Source organism: Camelus ferus, chromosome 25, assembly GCF_009834535.1.
Source record: "Camelus ferus isolate YT-003-E chromosome 25, BCGSAC_Cfer_1.0, whole genome shotgun sequence".
NCBI classification, from domain to species: Eukaryota; Metazoa; Chordata; class Mammalia; order Artiodactyla; family Camelidae; genus Camelus; species Camelus ferus.
The window spans coordinates 14,993,480-15,016,864 of record NC_045720.1 but is presented as its reverse complement, the minus strand read 5'-3'; the positions used below and the strand labels follow the sequence as shown (position 1 = coordinate 15,016,864).

At 37.6% G+C, this 23,385-nt stretch overlaps 1 protein-coding gene across 2 annotated transcripts in view; it reads left to right on the top strand.

Moving 5' to 3' along the window:
• The window catches only part of LOC116659869, a 422,086-nt gene that overhangs the window by 341,431 nt on the left and 57,270 nt on the right, over positions 1-23,385 (top strand). Inside the window, exon 1 of one of the 2 annotated variants that reach the window (XM_032467987.1) lies at positions 19,028-19,054. The exons of the other annotated variant lie outside the window; for it this stretch is intronic. The gene's annotated coding sequence lies outside the window, so the exon portion shown is untranslated. Of the gene's footprint in view, positions 1-19,027; positions 19,055-23,385 lie in introns of those variants that run through there. 2 annotated transcript variants of the gene reach the window in all.

The window sequence follows — 23,385 nt, the reverse complement described above, 5'->3', positions numbered from 1 at the left end:
TGGGACTCCAAATATTCTCATTATTGTGTTGCTTGCATAACTTTTTTTTTTGGTTTTACTTTTGCTTTTTTGGCTGCCTCATTTTTATTTGCCTCCCTGAGACAAATTCAGAGTTCTTAGGATTTGGAATCTTTAAGGAATGTTTCTTTTACTAAAAAGAAAAGTGAAGTCATGGTCTAGGCAGTCCATCCATGCTTTATGTAATTGGGCATTCATGCCAGACAGCAAACATTTCTTAAAAATCAAAAAACTGATAAATAATGTATGTTAATTGCTAATGCCAACATACAATAAACATATGTCCATATATAGTAAATAATATGTGCCTGTTGGTGTTTAAAACATAAACCTTGTTAACTAAATATACTGGGCTTTAGAAAACTGCCTTCTCTGCAACTCAGCGTTTTACTTTGATATTCACTCAAATTCTCCAAAATAAATGGTAATATTTACCAAAGTTCTTTTCCCACAAATGAAAATAGATGGTGCACTGAAACAGTAAAAGCTATTTTTAATGGCTCAGAGATAGCCTTAAAGTCTGCTTACATTAATAGAGATTACTGATTTCCACAGGGCATAAAAATTATTTTCTCTGATAGTAACCTCTGTTAAAACTCATAGTTAGGCAGTGAAATTCCTCAAATAAAGTACTACCTTAATTATTTTTTAAACAAAATTGATAATGTTAAAACTGATGCCTAATGACTAGGAAAAACCTTGGGTTGGATCAGTGAAAGTAGCAATTAATTAATAATATGCATTAATTTCATCACTCAGTAACATTCATTGGAATATTCCTACAAATAACAAAAAATGTGTACGTATATCAATCCATTAATAAGAATTATTTATAATAAAGTTTAGCAAAAACTTTTTAAACAACATAAAAGAATAAAGATAATGATTATGGTAACGTAAAACTATATTTGAGAAATGAAGTGGTATTTTTAACAATTGTGCCTTATGCAGTCCAGGAAAAAGTTTCCAAGTCAACACAATTGGTGGAGAATACTAAAATCATGTTAAGAAGATCTATGATTTTGTATTTTCCCTCTTAAAAATGTCATTAGAAGTAAATAGACAGAGTTGGGAGCAATGAGAGAGATTGAGTAAAAAATAAATCATTGCTGATTTAGAACCTGGATAACCCATCCAGCAATAATTACTTGACTATGTTAAACCTATTCCTTCACAGAACCAATTTTCTTTAAATTTACTTTGCTATAAGAAACCCTTCTGGGTTCCATGTCACCAATTCATTTGTTCATTCATGTAACAAAATTTTATTGACAAGTGCCTACTTTGTACCAAGAACTATGCCTAATGTTGATTAATGCACACAATCTCTACCCTCTGGGACCTTATTGTCTGTTAGGGAAATTTACTCAACAGGCAAAATTAATAGAGGGCAGATTTCCTCCTCTGTGACTCTTGAAAGAGTAGTTCCTTATATCTCCAGTTCTGAAAGCTCTTTGCAAAAATTTAATTGTCCCTCTACACAAGATTTAAAAAAAACAAAAATAAAAACTTTATTTCTTCTTCCATGTGATAATTAATGAAAGAGTGAATCACCTGGTAAAGTATTCTATAATCATCATGGAACATTCAAATATGAATGTATTGGAACACACCTTTCCAAAGGAAAAAATGGCTTGTGGAAGTCTTGCTTACTAGGTGTCTTCTTTTGTAATGACGTAGAGAGAACGCCAATGATAACAGCCAAGTCAAGAGGAACCAAAGTGGTAAACTGAAGGTCACAGTCAGGAGCAGGTGATGAGTAGAATGTAGAGCTTAGAAAGGCTAAGTGGTAAGTTGAAGGAACAGGGTCTTCTATAATTTATAATTTTTAGCATGGGCATTCCTACCCACTACCACTTTCTAAGCCTTCGTCCCGTGGATGGATCCAACCATCTCACGACTCTTAGAATCAAAAGACTTCTAGTGCATGCAGGAAAGATAGACATCTCCTCAATATCTGTTTGTCAAGGGCAGTTTACTGGCCCAAATAGGAAATTAAGACTCTAAAGAACATAGTTTTTTGTTACAAATCTTATTATTTCATATTCCTGTTTTGTATTTGGACTCTCTCTGTATAACTGGATTAAATATCTATTTTATATTTATTTGATGAAAACTTTGGCATTTATAAATTATTATCTGAAAGAGCACCGGGGGACGCCTGGTTTCTTTCCGTCAGTAATTTTGCCTGCTTCCGTTTGACAGAGGCATATTTATCTCAGGTTTCTGCCTCTTGCCCTCTGCAATGAATGACATTTCTTTCAGACATTTCCATTTCCAGATGTGATATTAGGTAGCTTCAATAACATAGGGGAGAATAACAAAGAAAGGAAAACCCTACATATGAGTGTTCTTTGAAACAAATATCTTTCTTAGTGCTAATTTTGGAAAGATATCTTCCAGAGTCTTTTTCATATGTGTGCACACGACACACACACACATACGCACTTTTAATTTGTAGGATGGTTTAAATTACATGTGCAGATAGCCTGTAGTGAATCTTTTAGACATCACACATTGTGGGCTAAGAGGTGGCTGGTGGGTCTCTGCTTTCAGGGTTACATACAATGAAGGGATATAAACACTTTCATCACTCAGTAGGTATCATTTTTTTTTAAAGAATATAATTGTCCCTCGGTCTTGAAAGCCTTTTTTCGTCAGCCTTAGTCATGCATACCAAGTCAGGGGCAAATATATGAAATAATCCCCGACTTGTGTTTGTATTGCTCATAAGACATCAATTTCTATTTTTGGGTAATAAATTTTGCATGTCAAGCATTTCCTTCCTTCTTCTTCCAGCTCTTTCTTCAATGAAAATACTTTCACTCCATAGGGCAGTGGCTAAGAAAACTACATGTGGCGTGACATGACTGTACATGGGGCACAGTGCTGCATTTTCATTAGGGTATTGAAATACGAGTTCCTACATCTCCTCTTGAAGCAAACTGTGCAGGACCTCTGTAGGAGGGTTTTTGAGGAAAAAATATCTCTGGTCAAATAAGTTTGGAAAAATTTGTGTATTTTCTTAGAGAACAGGGTGCTAAGATTTAGCAAATGAAAATACAGAACACTCAGTTAAGTTTAAATTTCAGATAAACAACAAATACTTTTTAGTAAAAGTGTATCTCGTAATATTTGGGACATGGTTATACTAAAAAAGTTAAAATTTATCTGAAATTCAGATTTAACTGGGCATCTTGTAGTTTGGCAATTCTATCAAAAAGACACGTTAGCATTTTATTTATTTATTTATTTTGGTTTTAACCCCCATTTACTATTGAGGAACTGGTAAGATTTCTGAGAAAATGTAATAAAGAAAGAAACATTGAGAGAAAAATATAGAGAACAATGGACACTTTGGTTTGATCCCACAACAAGGATGAGGTAAAATTGGGGGAAAGGATAGAAAAATACAATGGATATCTGTTGTTTTTATCTGGTCAAGATCTGTATCTCTTTTATTTCATAATATCAACAGTATTTCTTTGGAGAACCATCCCTCTCTCCCTGTCAGCCTTTCTGAAGAGGGGTACGGTTGATCCAATCCTAGTCTCATAAATTGGGAAAGCAATTTATGTCTGACCAGCCAGTGTATTTCTTCCTCTTGGCGCCAGTGATTGATTCAGGAAAAGGCTACCAGCCTTGGGCTTTGTTGGCATTATTTTAAGAGACAGTACTTCCCCTGGGGTTACTATAGGATGGGATCTGAGGCCAGAGGTACTGGCAGCCATTCTTTTTCACTTTTTTTTTTTTTTTTTTTTTGCTTCTTTGGAGAGCCTTCCTGAGAATAAAGCCAGCAGAGAAGAGGCTGAGCCAAAGGAAGGAGCAGGAGAAAATCCAGTGACATGACTAAAGCACTTGGGGTTGGCTGGGGCTGAGGCCAACACTGAGGTTAATTAGTTAACCCTTTCCTTCCTTTCTTCTTTCTTTCTCTTTTCCTTCTTTCCTTCCTTCCCTGCTTTTTTTTTTTTTTTTTTTTTTTGTCTTAAGCCACTTTGAGTTAGGTTACCACTTGCAACCTGAAGACTCCTAACTTCCACATAAAAATAGTTTAGACTAGGGTTATTGAAGGTATTTCAGGCTAAGGTTTTAGGACTTTAGTCTGTCCCCAGTCACTGAGTATTTCTGAGCACAGGAGAAATGGGATTAGAGAGTTGACCTAGGAAGGCTAACATGGGGAAGGGTTAACAAAGAGAAGAATTTAAGAAGGGAGAGCATCGATTAGGAGTCTATCAAAAATTCTTCTGTGAGCAGGAGTGGGACATTAATCTGGGATGCTGGACACAGCATGGATACAAGAGAGACTACAGAAAGAGAATTAAGATGAGATAGCTGGTTAATGATGGCAAGCAGGAGGGACATTTTATTATTTAATAGATAATGTTTATTAAACTTCTAGGGTGGTGCAAATTATTATCATGGTAGATCTTTAATTGGCTCCCCTAGAGATAAAAAGAACATTTAAAAAAACTACAGTCTGGAGGACTTAAAGGGGCAAAATAGATCAGTTGTTGAAATTTAATGGAGCTTTATGGTCCTATTATTTGATTATTATAAGATTATGATAGCTATTGCCAGAAGCTTGAGAGACTTCCTCTTTGGACTCAGGTCCTATTTATGTTACTGAATAAACATCCATTTTTTAAAAGCACAGCCATTAATAATTTGTCCATTTGTACATTTATTTTCCCAAACCACCATGTTTTCCCAGGCTGTGGGTTAACATGTATGGCAGTCACTATTAAGCTTTTAATGGCCATTTATTTATTTCTGCAATATGTTCATTTGAATGTTTTCATTGAACATCCAGACATTTATTAGTCATTTGTTTACCATTACACAAATTTATGGAACTGTTAAATGCACCATCTTGGTGAGCTGTCAGAGGAGAGTTATGGTGCAGAGAAGCATATTGTTTGGAATTTGTTAGAAGCTGATCCCAACACTATTAATTCTGTTTATTAGAGAACTGAGACAATTTAAGTAATCTCACACTGACATAAATATCTGACTTGAAAAACATACTTTCCTTCAAATTGAGAGGCTATCACTTGAAGGGGAAAAAGGGGGCTAGGAGGAAGAAGGTTGCTTGTTGTGGGAACCCATTTGGAAAATGAACAAATAACTACATAACTGAGAGTTTAATAATACACAAGACTCTAAGTGTAATATTCTTTTTGGGGGCCATGTTTCAGAATGACCAGTGAAAGATCTTTCTGATAATTCAGTAATAATTCTATCTTGGGTTGTAAGAGACCTTTTATACTGAAAATTCTTTCTTAGCATTTCAGTAAGTTTTTGAACTACGTTTCCCTGGTATCCTGGCTTAATAAAACATGGTCTTTTGGAAGCAAGCAAAAGAAAGAAAGCTATAAACTTTTTAAGTGAGTCAGATTTGTATTTGGATCTTGTCTCTGACTCTTCCCTGCTGTGCAATCTCAGATAAGTACTTTGAACTGTTTGAGTCTGAGAAACCTCTGAGTAATATTCACTGTGTAAGGTAATTAGAAAAAAACTGATATAAAGCATGTAAGATGTTCGGAAGAAAGCCTGCCACGGTGAGGTCTTGCTGCATATATCAGGCGTTAATACCATTATTATTTTCATTATTTCTCTTAAACATCTTATTAGAGTGATGCCTTTGGGTTAGTGATCTGTGCACTGCTTTCATTGATTTAATGCCTGATACCCTCATTACATAGCATCAAAAGAACTTTCTCTAGCGCAGAGCTAGCGCATGATGACAGTTTAACCGAATTTCTGCTTTTGCTCAAGAGTTAAGTTAAGGCTCCTGTTCTTCATTTAAATCCAAAAGTGGGCTTTCTCTGCTGAGATTCTGATGACTGTGTTTTAAGGCAGCATATATGGAAAGCCACAGTATTTAAATGGGGTATCCCTCCCTGCCCACTCAGGAATGTTAGCAAGCTCTCCTTCTGGGTTGAACCCAGCCCTCACAGCTGAGCAAGGACTCAGAATCGCTGCCTCCTGCATATTCTTCCCTCCCACCACCCTTCCAGTCACTGAAGGCAATCTCCTTGCTCTCTCTGCTAAAGAGAAAGCTATTGAGTCCTACTTCAGGGGTGAGCTGACACCTTTTGACTATAACAGAACATCCAGAGTATTCTAAGATGATGAAGAGGAAAGGAAATAAAAGAGTGATGGGAGCTAAGTAAGTGACATCACCTCCTGAGGTTATCATCTGGAAATTGGGCAAATGGCCTCCCCATCTCAACACAATCAACTAAACGTGGCATGGACGTCAAGATTTTTATTCCAACAAGAAACTGTGTTGCAGGATGAATGCATCAATCCTCAGCTTTAATTGTGCGTCAGAATTACCAATGATTCTTTTCAAAAATATAACCGCCACCTCAATAAACTCAATAGGCCTGGTAGGTTTTAGATGGGGCCCCTTACCTGTGATTTGTTTTTAAATCTCCACAGGTCATTTGATGCAGAGCTAGGACTGACAACTTAGTGAGTGATGAGGAAGCTTGGGGTGAGATGCTAACAGAAGGAGGTTAATGACCCTACACATTAGCCTACCCTTTTATAAAACAAAATTTAGAGGTGAGTGAGCTGAGTCACATCAGTATGGACTATCTTCCAAGAACTCATAAGAAAATCAGAATCCCTTTTGAAAGGCTTCGCTAAACACTTACTCCTGTCCTTTAAATAGTGTGACCATTTCTAAACCACTTAAAATTACATATATAGTCAAAATTATCTCTTGGCCCCTCCTTACCTGGCAATTTTCATCACATATGATAGCTAGAAGTGTGGCTGGGAGGAGAGAGGCAGTTCTATGGTAAAAGTATTTTTCGGTGACTCAAATTATCTTTGTTCATCACAAGCAACCTCAGAATTGACTACAGAATGTTTCAGTGTGAACGTAATTGGACCAGAATTCAAACACCATATCTGAGCTTTCTCACCTACAAAATAGGATTGATATTATTTACTTTTTAGGTATGCCACAGGGATAAGAGATACAGACTGTTGAACATCTATTAATATAGAACTCTAATATCATCTAGGAGTCCTGAGTATCATTTGCTTTGTTTCAAATAGGGAATGATGACTTCATTAATACCAGGTAGAAATATAAGCATAGAGAACCAGGAGCTAGGAAAAGGTATGAGGTGTTAGCATTGGTACTACGTAAAAGTCTGGAAGGCAAGATTATAGGAGGCCACCTAAACCTGCTCAGTGAAGTCCCCTTCCATGGTAGAATCTTTCTTAACGAGGGTAAAGCAGCATTCGTTTTGAAAACTATTAACCTCAGGGATTTTTTTTTTTAACTTGGTCAGAAACTCTGGAAATGTTGGAGATGTCGCTTTTTAATGCCCTGACATTTATATCTTGGGTTTTCATCGTACATGTTAAAATAACAGCAGGGCAATAAAATAAGTATATTTATGAAGGCTCAGCCGCATTTTCTGTTAGAATAGTCAAGGAGAGCCTACCTTCTAGTTATGAACTCAAAGCGAAATGATAATCCCCACTCAAAAACTTACGTGAATATGTTGTTACTTATGTGAACATGTATTCCACACTTAACTTTGTGATGCTCTGTCTGGGGACAAATGCTCATCACCACATTAAACTGGACTTTCCTATTTTGTGTTTTACACAATAAAGGTGATACCTACCATGAATTTTGGTGACCAACTGTCCCAGTTGCTCAGGATTAAGGAGGTTCGTGGGGTGCTGGATTTTTCAGATTTAAAGTCAGGACAATCCTGGACAAACCATGACGCCCTACTTGGTTGCTTACCCTATTTGTCACCCAGCGTCCATGGTAAGTGCATCCTACACTACAGAACAGACAGACCCATAGTTAAGAACTAACAGCAACCTGTGGGTCCGCTATGCACTCCATCCTCTCCCCCACCATGCACCGGAGCTAAGCTAGAAACACAAAGAGTGCTACCAGATGGGAAAAAAAAATGTAGGAAGCCTGTATATTGAGTTATCAAAATCATTTGTACTTGAATATTCATAAAAATTGTTACTCAGCGCCTACATATTCAAAGACACTGTTGTGTGTGGAAGTGATGTGAAAACTATTAAGCTCATATAAACATTCCGTATTGTCATGAATATCACTGAGTAATAAAGGAACTTGTCTGCTGTGAGCATTTCAGGTTTATGTTATCTAGCAGGGTAGCTACAGGTCCCCTGGTTGTCCTGGTTCTAAACAGCACTATAGGTATTATTTAATATCCAGAGTATGTGTTGATGCAGAAATCATCTGTTTCCAGTGTGACAGGGACCAGTTGTTTAAGAAAAGTTATACAACTGACTTTGCCATCAGTATCTACAAAGAAAAGAGACAGTTTTGCAGGGAAAGGGTAAGAGTTATTGAAATGAGTTTCCTTTTAATAGTTGCAGTGAAAGTGAAAAAGACACAAGAAACGCCAGGTGCTCCCCGAGCAGCGATGGGAGGGTTAATTTTATTATGGGTTTCATAGCACTGGGAAGTGTCAATTGATTAAGAGAGCTTGCAGTCCTGAGTGTTTTAGCCAGCCACCCATCTGCTTCACAGAAGTTTATTAACACAGCTGGAAAAGATGGAGTTGCCAAAGCTTTCTTAAGCCCTTCAAGCCTCATCTCTTTTTTTCCCAGTAAAAGAGCTAAAACAATTAGAATGCCTTCTCCAAGGAACTAAGTGAGGAAGAAAAAAAATGTCTTTTTTTTTTTTCTATTCCTTTGCCATGGCTAAATAGTATCCATATTTATGGCACTATTAAAATATAAATACAATTATAGTTTTTAGCAGTCCTAAATATACTTATTAGTTGCTTTTTAAAAAATGAATTATCTTATGGCGTCCAAGTATACATCATCACAATTTAGCCAGAGGTCATAATCTCCACTAAAAAACTACCTCTGTGATTGAATGTTTCCAGCCCCAGTCTCAGTTTCCAAATCAGCTCTCTTGTACAGTCATTCGTCTTAAAGCCACTCATAGTCCTAAAATGGTGACGGTCAAGAAAACACATTCTGTCACTTCAGGTTCAAGGCTGTATTCATTATCTTTTTAAATTCAAATTAAGAAGTGCTGTGCTCCCTAAATGTTACTAAGAATGGTGAAAAAGGAGCAGAAGGTGTTGACTTCTTGCCAAAAAGTTCCCTGATTTTTTTTACAACAGTTTGAAACAAGAAATCAGGCAGACAAGGGCTGTCATTCATTGACTCTCCTTTAAAGCCAAGCATAGAGCAAGTTCCCTATGAAGAAAAAGTTACATCTTCTAATTTAATACTGTGCTCACAACTACATTTTAACATGGCTATTGCTTTATAGATGAAGAAACTGAAATGCAGAAAGTTCAAGTAATTTGTCAAAAGTCACATAGTTAATGAGTGCCAGTCAAGTCTTAAGAGTATTGCAAAATCTATTTCCCGATACATCGACTTCTTGGCCGAAATGCGGGAGTTCCCACTTAAAAGGTTTTAAGGCCTTTTACATGTGGGCTTGATCTCCAGAATATATAAGCAGCTCATACGACTTAATAAGAAAAAAACAAACAACCCAAGCCAAAAATGGGCAGAAGACCTAAACAAGCATTTCTCCAAGGAAGAAATACAAATGATCAATATGCACATGAAAAAATGCTCAATATCACTAATTACTAGAGAAATGCAAATCAAAACTATAATGAGGTATCACCTCACACCAGTCAGAATGGCCATCATTTGAAAGTCCACAAATGACAAATGCTAGAGAGGCTGTGGAGAAAAGGGAACCCTCCTACACTGCTGGTGGGAATGCAGTTTGGTGCAGCCACTGTGGAAAACAGTATGGAGATTCCTCAAAAGACTAGGAATAGACTCACCATATGACCCAGGAATCCTGCTCCTGGGCATATAACCAGAAGGAACCCTACTTCAGAAAGACACCTGCACCCCAGTGTTCATAGCAGCTCTATTTACAATAGCCAAGACATGGAAACAGCCAAAATGTCTATCAACAGATGACTGAATAAAGAAGATGTGGTATATTTATACAATGGAATACTATTCAGCCATAAAAATGACAACATAACACCATTTGCAGCAACATGGATGTCCCTGGAGAATTTCATTCTAAGTGAAGTAAGCCAGAAAGAGAAAGAAAAATACCCTATGAGATTGCTCATATGTGGAATCTAAACAAACAAACAAACATAAATACAAAATAGAAACAGACTCACAGACATAGAATACAAACTTGTGGTTGCCAAGGGGGAGGTGGGTGGGAAGGGACAGACTGGGATTTCAGAATTGTAGAGTAGATAAACAAGATTATACTGTATAGCACAGGGAAATATATACAAGATCTTATAGTAGCTCACAGAGAAAAAAATGTGACAATGAATATATGTATTTTCATGTATAACTGAAAAGTTGTGCTCTGCACTATAATTTGATACAACATTGTAAAATGACTATAACTCAATAAAAAATGTTAAAAAAAAGGTTTTAAGGCCTTTTACATGTGATAAAGGTTATCAAACACAATTTCTCTTTTTTCATGTTTAAATAATTGTGGGATTGAAGTATGCTTAAACCCTTTGTCTTTTAGTTTCTTCATTAGAAGAATCAGACTAACAACCGTGTCTTTGATACTCAAATTTTTATTTTTATTTATTTAAAAAGAATTTATTCTAGGCTGATTATGTGCCAGGTACTAAGTCCAGCACTGGAGTATCAGAGCTCAGTACACCTGACTTGACCTCTGCCTTCAGTAAACATAAACTTTAGTAAAAATGGTTCTCAAACTTTAGTGTCAATAAAAAATACATGGGGCCCGTCTCCTATAATCACGATTCTGAAAGTTTGCAAAGATGTCAAGATGTCCAGGAGTCTGCATTTTAGTGAGTCTCCCAGGTGATCTCCATGTGGGGAGGGGTCCTCAGAGCAATCCTGGGAGAGAGAGACTTTAAACAAACACCCAGATTACAAAGTGTAGTCATAAATTGTGCTAATTACATTGGAGGAAAAGAACAATATGATATGAAAGAGAAGAAAAGAGACATTGACCTTAGACCGGGGATCAGAACAGGGAGCTGATTTTCATAGGAGAGGGTTGGAATCAGCCAGGTGGGGCCAAAATCAGGGAACGAATATAAACAGAACAGCCAAGGGTGAGAAAATTATTGCAGACACTCTACAAAAATCTAGGTTGCTTCTTTGAAGATATAACTGTCTGTCTGATAATGCGCAAAGAAATTAAGCTTTGCACAAGGAGGAAGCTGTCATTTCCACCAGTATCACAGCAACAAAGGATTAAGATGTTCAGTGTACGTCACAGACTACGCATGGGCTTGCTCACGTCCTTGAATGAGGCCGCAACTCTGGAGTCAGACTTCAACTCTTCTCAAATAATTTTGGATAATATCAAAAGGCACGATCACTTACTATAATCCACCCAGCTCAACCCATTCCGATCACTTTGATGTATTGGGAACCTTCCTGATAACTACTTCCTGTGAGAAAAGTCTGGCTGATCCTCAAGTTTCTATCCTGAAGCATCTGAGAGGCCACAAACCAAACTCTTCAGCAACCAGACGTGAGGTGAGCGCTCAGACTCTCAAACAAGTCGGATTGTGTGGACCCCATGAATACGATCATTTTGTGCGGCCTGTGCTCTGCAGAAGACCAGTCTCTCCAGTATAATCAGTTCCTCTGAGGCTCCAGCCAGGCCGTGTGACCACACAGTGGAGATGTTGTCAGAGGCCTCAGTTGGCTCACTATGTCCGTGGGCTCTGCACACCCAGAATATAGAGTTCATTGTGTCCTCATGGTACTGTCCAGCTGAAAGCATCATTTGTACAGTAGACAAACAATGGGCCTTCATAGATCAGCCTTCGTGGTGGACTCAGGACAGATTTTGAATTTAGACACTTGGGAAAAACAGGTAAGCAGACTAACTTCATAGGTCATTAAATTCTTCCTCACCCCAAGGGGGAAAAAAAGCAAATAATTTCTTTTCTTTATTCTTCCCTTCCTTCTTTTTATGCTTCACTTAAGGAGACATTCCTTAAGAAGAGCGCACCTGCTGTGCGCTGGGTCTTCTGCTGGCCAGCGGGAAATGGAAATGCAGAATCCTAGCTCAGGTTACCTCACAATCTAGCAGGTGTAACGGATGTTTAATACAGTTATTGCTTTAAAATGATATAAATGTAATAATAGAACTGTTACATCTCCAACTTCAGAAGTATTTACAATATGTCAAGCACTATTTACAATATTTTACAAGAACTGACTGAATTAATCCTCACGTGAGTCCTAAAAGTTTGTCAGGGTAGGTATCTCTATTTTGCAGAATAGGAAACTGAGGTATAACAGGGAAAGAAAGTTGACTGAGTACATATTTAAACTCAAATAATTTGATTCTAGAGTCAGCATTTGATCCACTTTGGTGTCCCACTGATCAAATGTAAACAGAATACAGAGGGAACACTGAGGAGGAAGTCACTCAGGCTACGGGGGTCAGTGACAGCTTCAAAAAAGAGGTTCAGATCATCTGAGCATTAACTACTAGAGTTGAGTTTGTGCTGGGGGAATGTGGGATGGTGTTACCAAGATTAGTAAGTTAGCCTTCCTGATTTCAAGGAACTTAGAGTGGAGGAGACAAACATCAAAAAAAGAAAACTTCCGTATTATGTCTGTTCTAGGCCTCAGAACAGAAGACAATGTAGAAAGACATTTTCTCCCAGGACCTCCTTTAATTATGGAGGAAAATCTTTAAGCCCCCCTCCTCGCCACTTATCCTCCACCCTCCATGCCTCCCCCTTCCCCTGCCCCAAGCCTTCCCCTTAGTTTTTTATCAGCCATGGTGTTCACCAAAATGATGGACTGATCTGATCACTTAAATTAACCAGGATAGAATTAGAATGCACATGATTCGGTTCAGTTTCTGAGCAGGTGATTCAATTTACCTCAGTGCAAGGGACAATAACTATGTGGTCAGTGCGTGCTTTCTGCCAGCAGGGGAGAGGACAGGGTGTAAAGCTATTTGGTAACCAATGGTTCTGTCACACTGAAACCCTGATACGGGTTAAACTGTCTTGTAAAGGGATTTATGACCTTTGAACAAATGGATACTGATGCTTAAAAATCACTGGGGACCTCCTGTATGGTTTTGAGGTGTTATTTATTTTATAGTTCACAGGATACAAGGAGGAATGAAATGGCATTGCTGGGAAGGGTACAGCTCAGTGGTTGAGCACATGCTTAGCATACATGAGGTCCTGGGTTCAATCCCCAGTACTTCTATTAAAATAAATAAACCTAATTACCTCCCTTCTCCTAAAAAATTAAAATTAAAAAAATAAAGAAATGGCATTGCTAAGCAAAGGGGCAATAACTATAAAAATGACAATAATATATATACTAATATTTATATACTTCTGACCTTGTGCCATACTTAACATTTCATATACATATATGTATACACACATATATATTCTCTGTGGGGGGGTGTATATATGTATATATATAATTTGTAATACATGTGTTACTTTAGTTAATCAATGCCATTCCTATGAACTAGGTAATATTATTACCCCATTTGGCAAATCAGCAAACCTAAGCACACTGAGGTTAAGCAACTGGCCCACAGTGACATTGCACAGAAGCAGCACCTGTTTTAGGACACTTAGCCATTATGCTACACGATACCATTGAGGTAGATGCCAATGCCTATTTTTAAACAATATATAAAAAGCCAAAAACTCCAGTCATTTAATAATTAAAGCAAAATTCATCCTATGTTTAACCGTAGTCAAATTTCATTTGTATACTCCTAGAAGGGTTGCTAGGCACATCTGCTGAAAAAAGAAAAGTATGTGCCAAGTCTAGGGCACTACATTTCAGAGCTTATTCCTTGACAGTTTTTGGGTTTTTTTTTTAATAATTTTACAGAAGACCAAGACTCAACCCAGGAGAAAGAATTCTTTACTCCTATTTTGACTCCAAGAAAGGGAGGGGGGCAAATGGGCAGGGATAGGTTGGAATGTGGGGAGATATTCTTAGTCTTAGACACACGTCTATAACCTGATGTTCTTATGCGGAAGTTAAATAAACAGCAGCTCGGTCAAGTTCTCTGCCCAGTGTGTTGCCTTCTGTGGTCCTTTAGGGTTTATTTTGGACCCTATGGTATGTCATTAACTGACCCAGTCACCTGACCCCCACACTCCGTATTTGTAACTTAAATAGGTATTAAGAGAATGGGAAAATTACATATGGGCATTTTTTTAGTTTATGCAAGAGTGAATACATATTTTTTTTTAAAATAAATAGTATAAAAGGGAATATGAGCAAATGGTAATCATTTAAAATTTTAGACAGAGTGATTATGAATGATCTCTTTCTTCTTCCATGTTTTATATTTTATCTAACGTGGATACTAACAAAAATGAATTCACATTTGTAGAAATAATTATCAGCTGGAGAGAACTTAGAGGTGGCTCTACCGCATGCTGACTACTTTCCAGGAGCTGTGCTTTAACTGTCTTATCTCATCTGGAAGAAATGGTGTTGACCTGACACAGCTTCCCCACGTTCTATCTTCTAGTCTATTCTCTTTTTCCAAGCCTCCCTCTCCTTGTTCTCCCATTCCTACCCGACCTTACCAGCAGTGCAGGGACTTCCTCTTCTCTCTTTGTGTATTAGAAAGATATAATTGTGCTTAAACAGAAATGCCTCTCTGTATTACAATACATGTACATTCCTGTAACAACGCCTTCTGAACAACCAGAACCTGAAGGCCGCAGAAGAGAGACACTGTGAGTTGAATCCGAAGCAGTAGGCTTAGGCTGGTCCTCAATCTCATGTTCAGTGTCCCCAGCCATCTCTGATTACTTGGCCATAGGATTTGAAACTTGGGATTGTCCATCCTAAGAAAATAGTTAGAAAAGGAAAGACCACAGATGCCCATTTTCTCCCTCTTGAAACTGTTTCATAAACATAGACATGGGCCTCCAATCTAGGGTGAAATAATAACAAACTACTAAGGAAGGCAGTAGAAATCCTCCAACGATTATAATTAGTGACAGTCAGGTATTTAGTGTGACCTGTGTGTGCGTGTGTGTGTGTGTGTGTGTGCTGGGGGGTGGGAGTCATAACTATTACCAAATCATAAATAACATGGCGTTGAATTGGTCCGTATCGGTTTGAGGAGTGGGGGTGGGGAGAATCAGACTGAAAGCAGTTGTAAGCGTAAGAGAAAGAATACAGGATTCGTGATCATAAGTATACTTCTCGTTCTTTGATCTGCCATTTCTAGACTGTGTGATTAGAATGAAGTCAGTGTCTAAATCAATACATGGCATAGAATAAAATGTATAGATTAAAAAAATGACTTTGGGTATAATAAGTAATAATAAAAAAGAACTACAAATTTTTTATTGCATGTTTTGAGTAGAGCTTTTATAATCAGAAGAACAAAGAGAACTCTGTGTGTGTGTGTGCGTGCGTGTGTGTGTCCTAAATTTTATTATCCATAGTTTCTTCACTTTAACAATAGTGGAAAGAATTATGAATCCTAGGGTCATTTTGAAGGTTTAAATACTTATACAAATACATAACATACTTTATAAAATTGCTAATATGACAATGAGAATTTACTAGGTACTTGGGTACCATAATTTGGGATTATACCTGAGATTATTAGTCAGCCTTGTAACACCCAGATATTCTCCAAGCTTATCAGACTGTCCATACTTTTTTAGTTCCCTTTTTCCCCCTTGGACCTACTCAAGTAATAAAAGTCAATGAAAACTATGATCTTCTTACTCTTTTAGCACAAATTGAAATTCTGATGGGTAGTTAAATGCTCTTTAGGTTTGATTTAATTGATAAAATTCGAACAATTAGTAAAAGAGCTAATATGCCTTCAGGTCATCTTTGACCTTCATTGTTGGTTCTTTCCTCACCATATTTGAGAATGGTGCTCTCTCTTGAAAATCACCCATCTCTTGGTCTGCATTTTTGTGTTTACCAGCTGTTTTGGGTTCCTGGACCCAATTCTAACATGTGTGTGTGTTTGTGTGTGTGTAGGCTTTTTCACACCAAGGAGAAATTCTTGGACACTGGTAGAGTGCTCAAGAATTCAACTCAATTCTGACTCTATTTACCTGGAAATAGCATCAGATTCCACAGTTTTTGTTTTTGTATTAAAATTATTTTTGGTCTGCCTCTTCTCTTCCTTAGCATGTCTCCTGTACATCATACCAGCCTGAAACATTCTAAAGCATGGCTCCTGTCATGTTGTGTCCATGTTCTGGTGCTATTAGAATAATAACAGTAGAACTAGGACATATCAGGTACATTTTCAGGGTCTCAGCAAGGAACAGAATAAGAGATTTTAATGAAATGACTTCTTTTAAAGTATCGAAAAAATGAAGGGGAAAATGAGAAATGTTGAGGCAACTGAAGACTAGCATCAAGGCATGCTGCCTAAGCAGGGAAGGAAATTATGTTATCAGAGCCGAGTGATGTCTGGGGTCATGGAGAAGCTCCTGACCTACAGAGGTGGTTGTTCTGGAAGGACACAAATACTTCCTCAATAGAGGGGCAGCAGAAAAATATTCCGTGGCTTGTATCTTTTCCCATTTTCAAATCTTCTGCCAGTGCCTTTCATTGGCCAAGCCCAACCCAAAGTCGCCAGAGAGTGTGGGAACCCAGGTGAGGCAGCCTCCATGGGGAAAGAGCAAGGCAGAGAAGGTCAGATGATGGATCTGGAGGGTGGGTTAGTGAAAGGTCCATATCAACAACTAGAATATATAACATGTAATGTGCTAAAGATACTATGTTTTTTATCTTTTCTAATTCCATCAGCATTCTTGAAAGTTATTGTCATCTTCTTCCTACAGTTTGCGAAACTGAGACTCATACTGGCCAAATAATTTGTATAGATTCCGGTCCTTGGAAACAGCAAGGATCCAAATTGAGTTACACCTGAATTAAAAGTCTAAGTTGTTCATGAATAAAGTCCTCATATTTTTGGCCCAGTACTCATGGGTTCAAATGCCTTTCCCAGTCTCTTAACTTGAATTCACTTCTTTAGCCACCTGAGTCAGTGTTAACTGAGTTCCATTATCTCCTCCGACCGGAAAGCCCTGCTTTCTTTCCAGTGATCAGATATTTATATCCATCTCTCCAAGCTCAATTCACATTATTCCCTCTCTTTGAAACCTTTCCAGAGGGCACCAGCTGACAGGATTCCCTCTTTCCCCAAATCCTGTAACCCTTAGATTTCTCATTTAGCACTCACTCTAATGCTGCCTTGTAATGATATTGATCTGATGACTCACCAACAGATAAGAAAAATAGAACCCAGACTGGGCAAATAAATTGACTGTGATAACATATCTAGGAGAAGGCAGAGATGGATTTCAATCCATGATCTTAATTGCATAATCAGAAATGTTTTCATGATACAGCTGTAATTATAGGGGTATTCTGGTAGTACTTTACCTAGTTATCTGATATGTAAAGAGATTCAAGTCATTTTTTGAATACAAGTTATAGAAAAGTTAGGAAATGAGCACTCAGTGGGAGACTTTGAGAGTTTGTGATCAATGGAGTAACATGAAAAGCAATATGACATAATTTAGATTATATCTCAAACCAGGATACTTTCACACTTTCCAATCAGGAGATCCTTGAAGCTCTGTCTCTGTTTGGCTGACACTTTTGAGGTCTTATTGTCTGAAAGTTGAGAATCACAGGGTCCTTAAGGAATACTTAACTGGTCTGTCTCCCGTTTTCCAGGCCTGCAAAGCATTTCTTGTACCTTTTGCAATGAAGCAGCCATGGATGTTAAGTGTAAGCTTTAGAATTTTTGAACAGAGCAAATTCATCACTGCACTTGTAATGAGCCAACCTTTGAAAATTGAAGACACCAGTTTTTTTCTTCCATATCCTGTTTGATCTGCTTCAGACACCTACAAGGCAAGTAGACATCATCTTAACATTCATTCAATCCAATGGTGGAAAACCAACAATGTGGCATTTTAGAGGCTAAGTTGTTACTATTATTCCACCTAAGATCTGGGCCTTAAAAAGCCTCTAAGTCCTGTCTCAAAGGTTCTTGTCAACACAGCAAAAAGATTCTAAACCAATGAAGAACTTTAGGGAGTTTTGGATATTCTCATTTAAAAGGTTTCATTTTTCAGGATAGATTTACTGCACCCTATTGATGGGAAAAATGGCTCTGTCTGTCTCAGCGTTTTCAGTTTGACAAAATGATTTTTAAATTAAGGCCAGACACAAGATAACAAGCTTCTTTCTTCTTTTCTTCTATTTTCACTTTTATTCATTACAAAGAAAATGGAAAATCTTACGGACTTACTAAAAAAATGAGAAAAGGAAGTAAGTAGATATGCACTTAAAGAAATTTTACGTATAGCATACAACAACTTCAGTTGTTTTCAGTAAAAAGGAGATTCCTGACTTTCATGGACTCGTCACTGCTTCATGCTAGTTTTTCTAGGAATATATTAACTGGTAACGGTAATACCAGTAATGATCACAGTTTCTATGTGTGAAGTGTCTGCTGGGTGTCAGACATTGTGTTATATGCATGTATTGTTTACCTTAATCACAACATCTATCCAGTAATGTAAGCGTTGTCATTCCGTTGTCCATACGAAGAAATGTGAGGCTCAAAAAGATCAAGTAGCCTGTCCAAGATAACTTATTAAAAAAAAAAAGACAGAATTTAAACCCAGCTCTTTGTAACTAACATCTCATGCTCCTAAATCTAGTGTATACTTCCTAACATGATTAAAAGGAACTGTACTAGATATTATTGAGAATATATATATACATGTGTATATAAAATATATAATATAATTTATAGTTTATTATATATGTATTTCCTTAATTTCAAATATCATGTAATGAATATGCCAGAAGAAATAACTAAAACAGCATATGTATAGAAAGAATGAAATGTGTCATATATCCCCCCAGATATTATGACAGTTCACAGAAGAGCAAACTCATTATAGGTTGGAGACACCAAGATGGCTTCATGAAGAAGGTAATGTTTGAACTGGCTTCTGCTGGATGCATATGTCTTGACTAGGAACAAAAGGAGAGTTGTTTATTTGTTTGTTTGTTTGTTTGTGGCAGGGGGCAGAAAGCAGGGATAGGATAGGGCATGACACAGTCGTGCAATCAAGAGTAAGAACTTTGGAGAAAGGAGGGGGATAGTGAGTAAAGAGACAGCCCTGACACGCTATCTGTGCAGCGATAATAATAGCTAATCATTAGATGAGTGTCAGATGATGTGCTTATTGTCAGATATTCAGCATCACCCTGAAGTATTAAATAAGTATAATTACTTGCCTATCTTTACTAATGAGGAAGATGGGCACAGAGGTAAGCGTAACTTGTTCAAGGTACACAATAGGTGATAAAGCCAGAATAAAGCTGAAGTCTTTTGACTTACAAGCTTGGATTTGGAACCACTCAATATCATTGTCAGGATGTACGGTTTGGGATGTTGTGACATTTGCTCAAAGATGAAGAGTTATCACTAAGATTCAGTTTAAAGTGAGTGTCGCGTAGAGTGGAAGAGAGAAAAGATATTCTTTGTTTCCTTTATGCAGCGAGCATTATTGAGCAAGTACACGGCAGGGCAGTCGTTGGAAGTTCAAGAGAACTGAGGCATGGTCTGTGTGCTAGGTGAGACATGGAGACTAATAAAAAGCATACAAAGTATTACATGACACGTATCTTTGAAGAGGTAAAAATAGACAAAAAGCAATATAGAAGCGATCTTTCCTGAGTAAATGGAAGCAAGTCAGAGACTTCATGGAGGTGTTGGAATCAGATGTGCATAGGATTCTTGCAAGGTAGAATCAGAGTCTATGACACAGAGATAAACCAGTGAGAACTCAGAAACATGGAACAAAATTGATCATACATGGTCTGATTTGACATGTGCTTGAATACATAGAGGTTATAATGGGAATGAAGATGGGAAAGTTCCATGAGATCAGATTGTGGAGAGTCTTGATGTCAACATAATAGTGCAGACTTTACTTTGTATACCATAGAAAGTCGTTAAGACTACTGAGCTAGGAATATGAGCTCTACAAATGAAAAGACTTTTCTGTCTCTTCAACCCTTACAGTCATATATTTGATCTCAATAAATATTTGATGAAAGAATCAATGAACTGCCATCACATAGTCAAGGCTTTGTTTTAGGAAGGCAGCAATGCATAAAATGAGTTATAAAAGGGATTAGGGAAAAGGAATCCAGTTAGGATGCTGTTGTGTTCAATCTGGAAATAAAAAGGGATTTCTACTAGACTGCTGGAGTGGGAATAGAATTCAAAGGAAAGACATGAGACTCACCATTAATGAAGTATGGTCAACACCTGTTGTCTCACAGGCTATATGGGGAAAAGTGAGAAAGGAGTTAGACATGGAATTCAAACTTAGAACTTAATGAGAAAATAAGACACTTAACAGAAATATTTGATTCAGGAGTTGGAGTTGATTTGTTCATATATTCAAAGAATATTTTGGATGGACGATTGTGTGCCAGGAAATTTTCTAAGACTTTTGATGTACATCAGATACAAAACAGACAAAATCCCTGCTCTCCCTTTGTTTACATTGTACAATAGGTAGGAAGAGGATAAACTATGAAAAAGAAACAATGATTGGATTAATTATTTAATATATTTAGTTGCTATAAAAATAGAGCCTGATTGTGGGATTGGGGTGCAGTGGCAGGGAATAATTTTAATCATGGTAGTAAGGGGAGGTATTAGGTTAAGGGGATATTTGAGGAAAGAATTGGGGAGGTAGAAGGGCTAGATGTCTGAGATCTTGGAAAGACAGACTCTAGAAGTTGTTTGCTTTAAGTTTATAGTAGATGCGGTATGAGTGGATAAGAAAAAAGAATGACTTTCTCTTTGCTATTCGAAGACAGAAAGCAGCACTTCAGGGAACATCTACATTTAATAGCTGAAAAATGCCAGAATAATTATGAAGGGACAGAGGAAAAAGATTTATACTCATTTAGAGATGAACATATCACACTGTTTTATCTGATTTAAAACATTTCCTTGCCTAGAAATTAGATCCAAGTATTTAAAGCACCTTTCAAAACAATCCAGTTTCTCCTTAAGCCGAGGAGAAAGAACTGGTTGTTTTCCACGATGAGTCTTCTGTGAACCTTTCAACTCTCATACAATGGAAGAAGCTAGAGGACAAAACTCCAGTTGTAAATACAGTTTGGGAGTGAAGTTTCTAGTTTTGCTCTATTATTTCTTATACCTACCAGGACACCAATAATAGAACTTGGCACATAGAAGATTCTCAGCGTATGTTGGTTGAACTAAAATCAAGCTATCAATATCTGATTTGGGGAGGAAGTGTTGATGGTAAGGCTATTCAACTACTACTTGGCAAAAGAGACTTGAGTGATGCCAACTCTGACTTAGGGGCTCCATCCAGTGTGGGCCCACCATCTGCTGATTCCAGGACCAGAATGACCTTCCTATACAGGGTATAGTCTCCAGAAGGTCATGGGATTCAGTTCCCTTCCTCCAGGCATTCAGAATCTAAAACATCAAAGCTAGTGATTATCTGTTCTCTTCCATTAAGGAGATTCTAAAACCTTTTACATCTTTAAGACAATGCTTTATATTGAACCAGACCTCTTTTAATGAAACTGAAGTTTATTTTCAACAATTCCCATTGTATGTTTGAGTATGTAAGAGATTCTAACATTTACATATTTCTTTGACTGCAAACCTATCAGTATGTTCTCAAAAGAAACCATTTTCTGCTGTATACTGACGTTAATGAAATGCTTTGCTTTCAGGCCAGACTCATTTGCAATCCACTTAAAAACTTTTTAAATTTGATTTTCAAAACTTCTGTAGCTAAATGGACATAACCTTGAGATTTGGTTCTGTAGAAATTTTCCCTCTTGATTCTTTTGCAGGTGAGCCAAAGGTAGCACTAGCAATAGAATCTGGGTTCTACACACAAGTAGGAGGAAAAAAAAAAAACAAACTGCTCTCTATTTTTTTTTTCAACTGAGTTTTAAAAGATTTCATTGAATATTTTCTCTGTTCAGATAAGGGAGCCAAAGCCTATGATAGCAGCTTGTCTGGATTAGAAGGTTGATTGTTTGCACTCTTGTTTAGTTTTGTTCCTTAATGTAGACCAGGATGTCAGGGGTTTTCTGTGAGAGTCACTGAGGGGAGCAGAGATGCAGGGTGGGGCCTGGCGAAGACTGTGAGGTACACGTGGGGGCGGTGAGGGTGAGGGGGATGGAAACAGAGATCAAAGAATCATCCTGAGCTTCCCAGCAGAAAAGCCTTTGGCAACTCTTTGATGTCCAATTTGCCCTCTGCCCCCAATCAAAAGTGTGTCTGGGGGCCTGAGTGAGAACGGATTCTGGTAGGGCCATTTTATAGGTCTGGGAGGCACATAGCATCTTTCGAGTACCTTCTAAAAGAGATGTGTAGGAAAAATTACTTTACTTCCTGACCTTTGGGAGCTAACACCCTAGTTCAGTAAGCAAAACCTTGAGTGACTTCATCAATCAACTTTGTCACGTTCCTCCAGTGAACAACAGAAATATTTGATTGTGTCATGACTGTGATTTTTTAGCCTGAACACAATAGTTTGCTAAATCAATTATTCCCAGGAATAAAAAAGCACCGGTGCACAACATCATCCTTTTGTCTGATAGGGTGTCCATCCTCAGTCGTGTTTCTGTAATTGACCCTCTTTTACTTCCCTGTGATCTATTTCTGGTGTTTTGTATTTTGTATTCAAAGCAGGTGTGAGTTTTATACATTATGGTCATATGTGTATATTTTTTTTCCTCTCAGCAACAAAAATAATTGTCTTACCTGCTCTCTGAACAACATAGGCTTTGGAAACCTTAAATTCAGGGCTCTTGAATGGATGATTCTGAGTAAATATCACAGACAATACAGGACTGATAACTTCAAAATGACAGCTCAGATAAGCTGCCAGTTAAAAGGCAAACAATCAACGCTCTGAAGTAAAGCAGCAACATTGAAGATGGGTAGATTTGCACATTAAATAACAAATATGTAGTTTCCTTTAAAATGTCCTTCCTCCATGAAGTTAACTTCACACTGAATTTACACCTGACATACAGACGGCCCTAAAGAGAAGTGAAAAATACATGAACTTCCTCCCGCTGCGCACCCGGGTCTGCCGGCTTCTGTTTCTTTGTTCTGTCTTCCAAGACTTGCACCTAGTGTAATTCTTTCACCTGCTAGGACGAGAAACACATTCATCTCTCCTTTCATCTTAACTAGTTAGTAGAAAACACAGAGAAGATCTATAGGGAAAAATCACCCAAAAC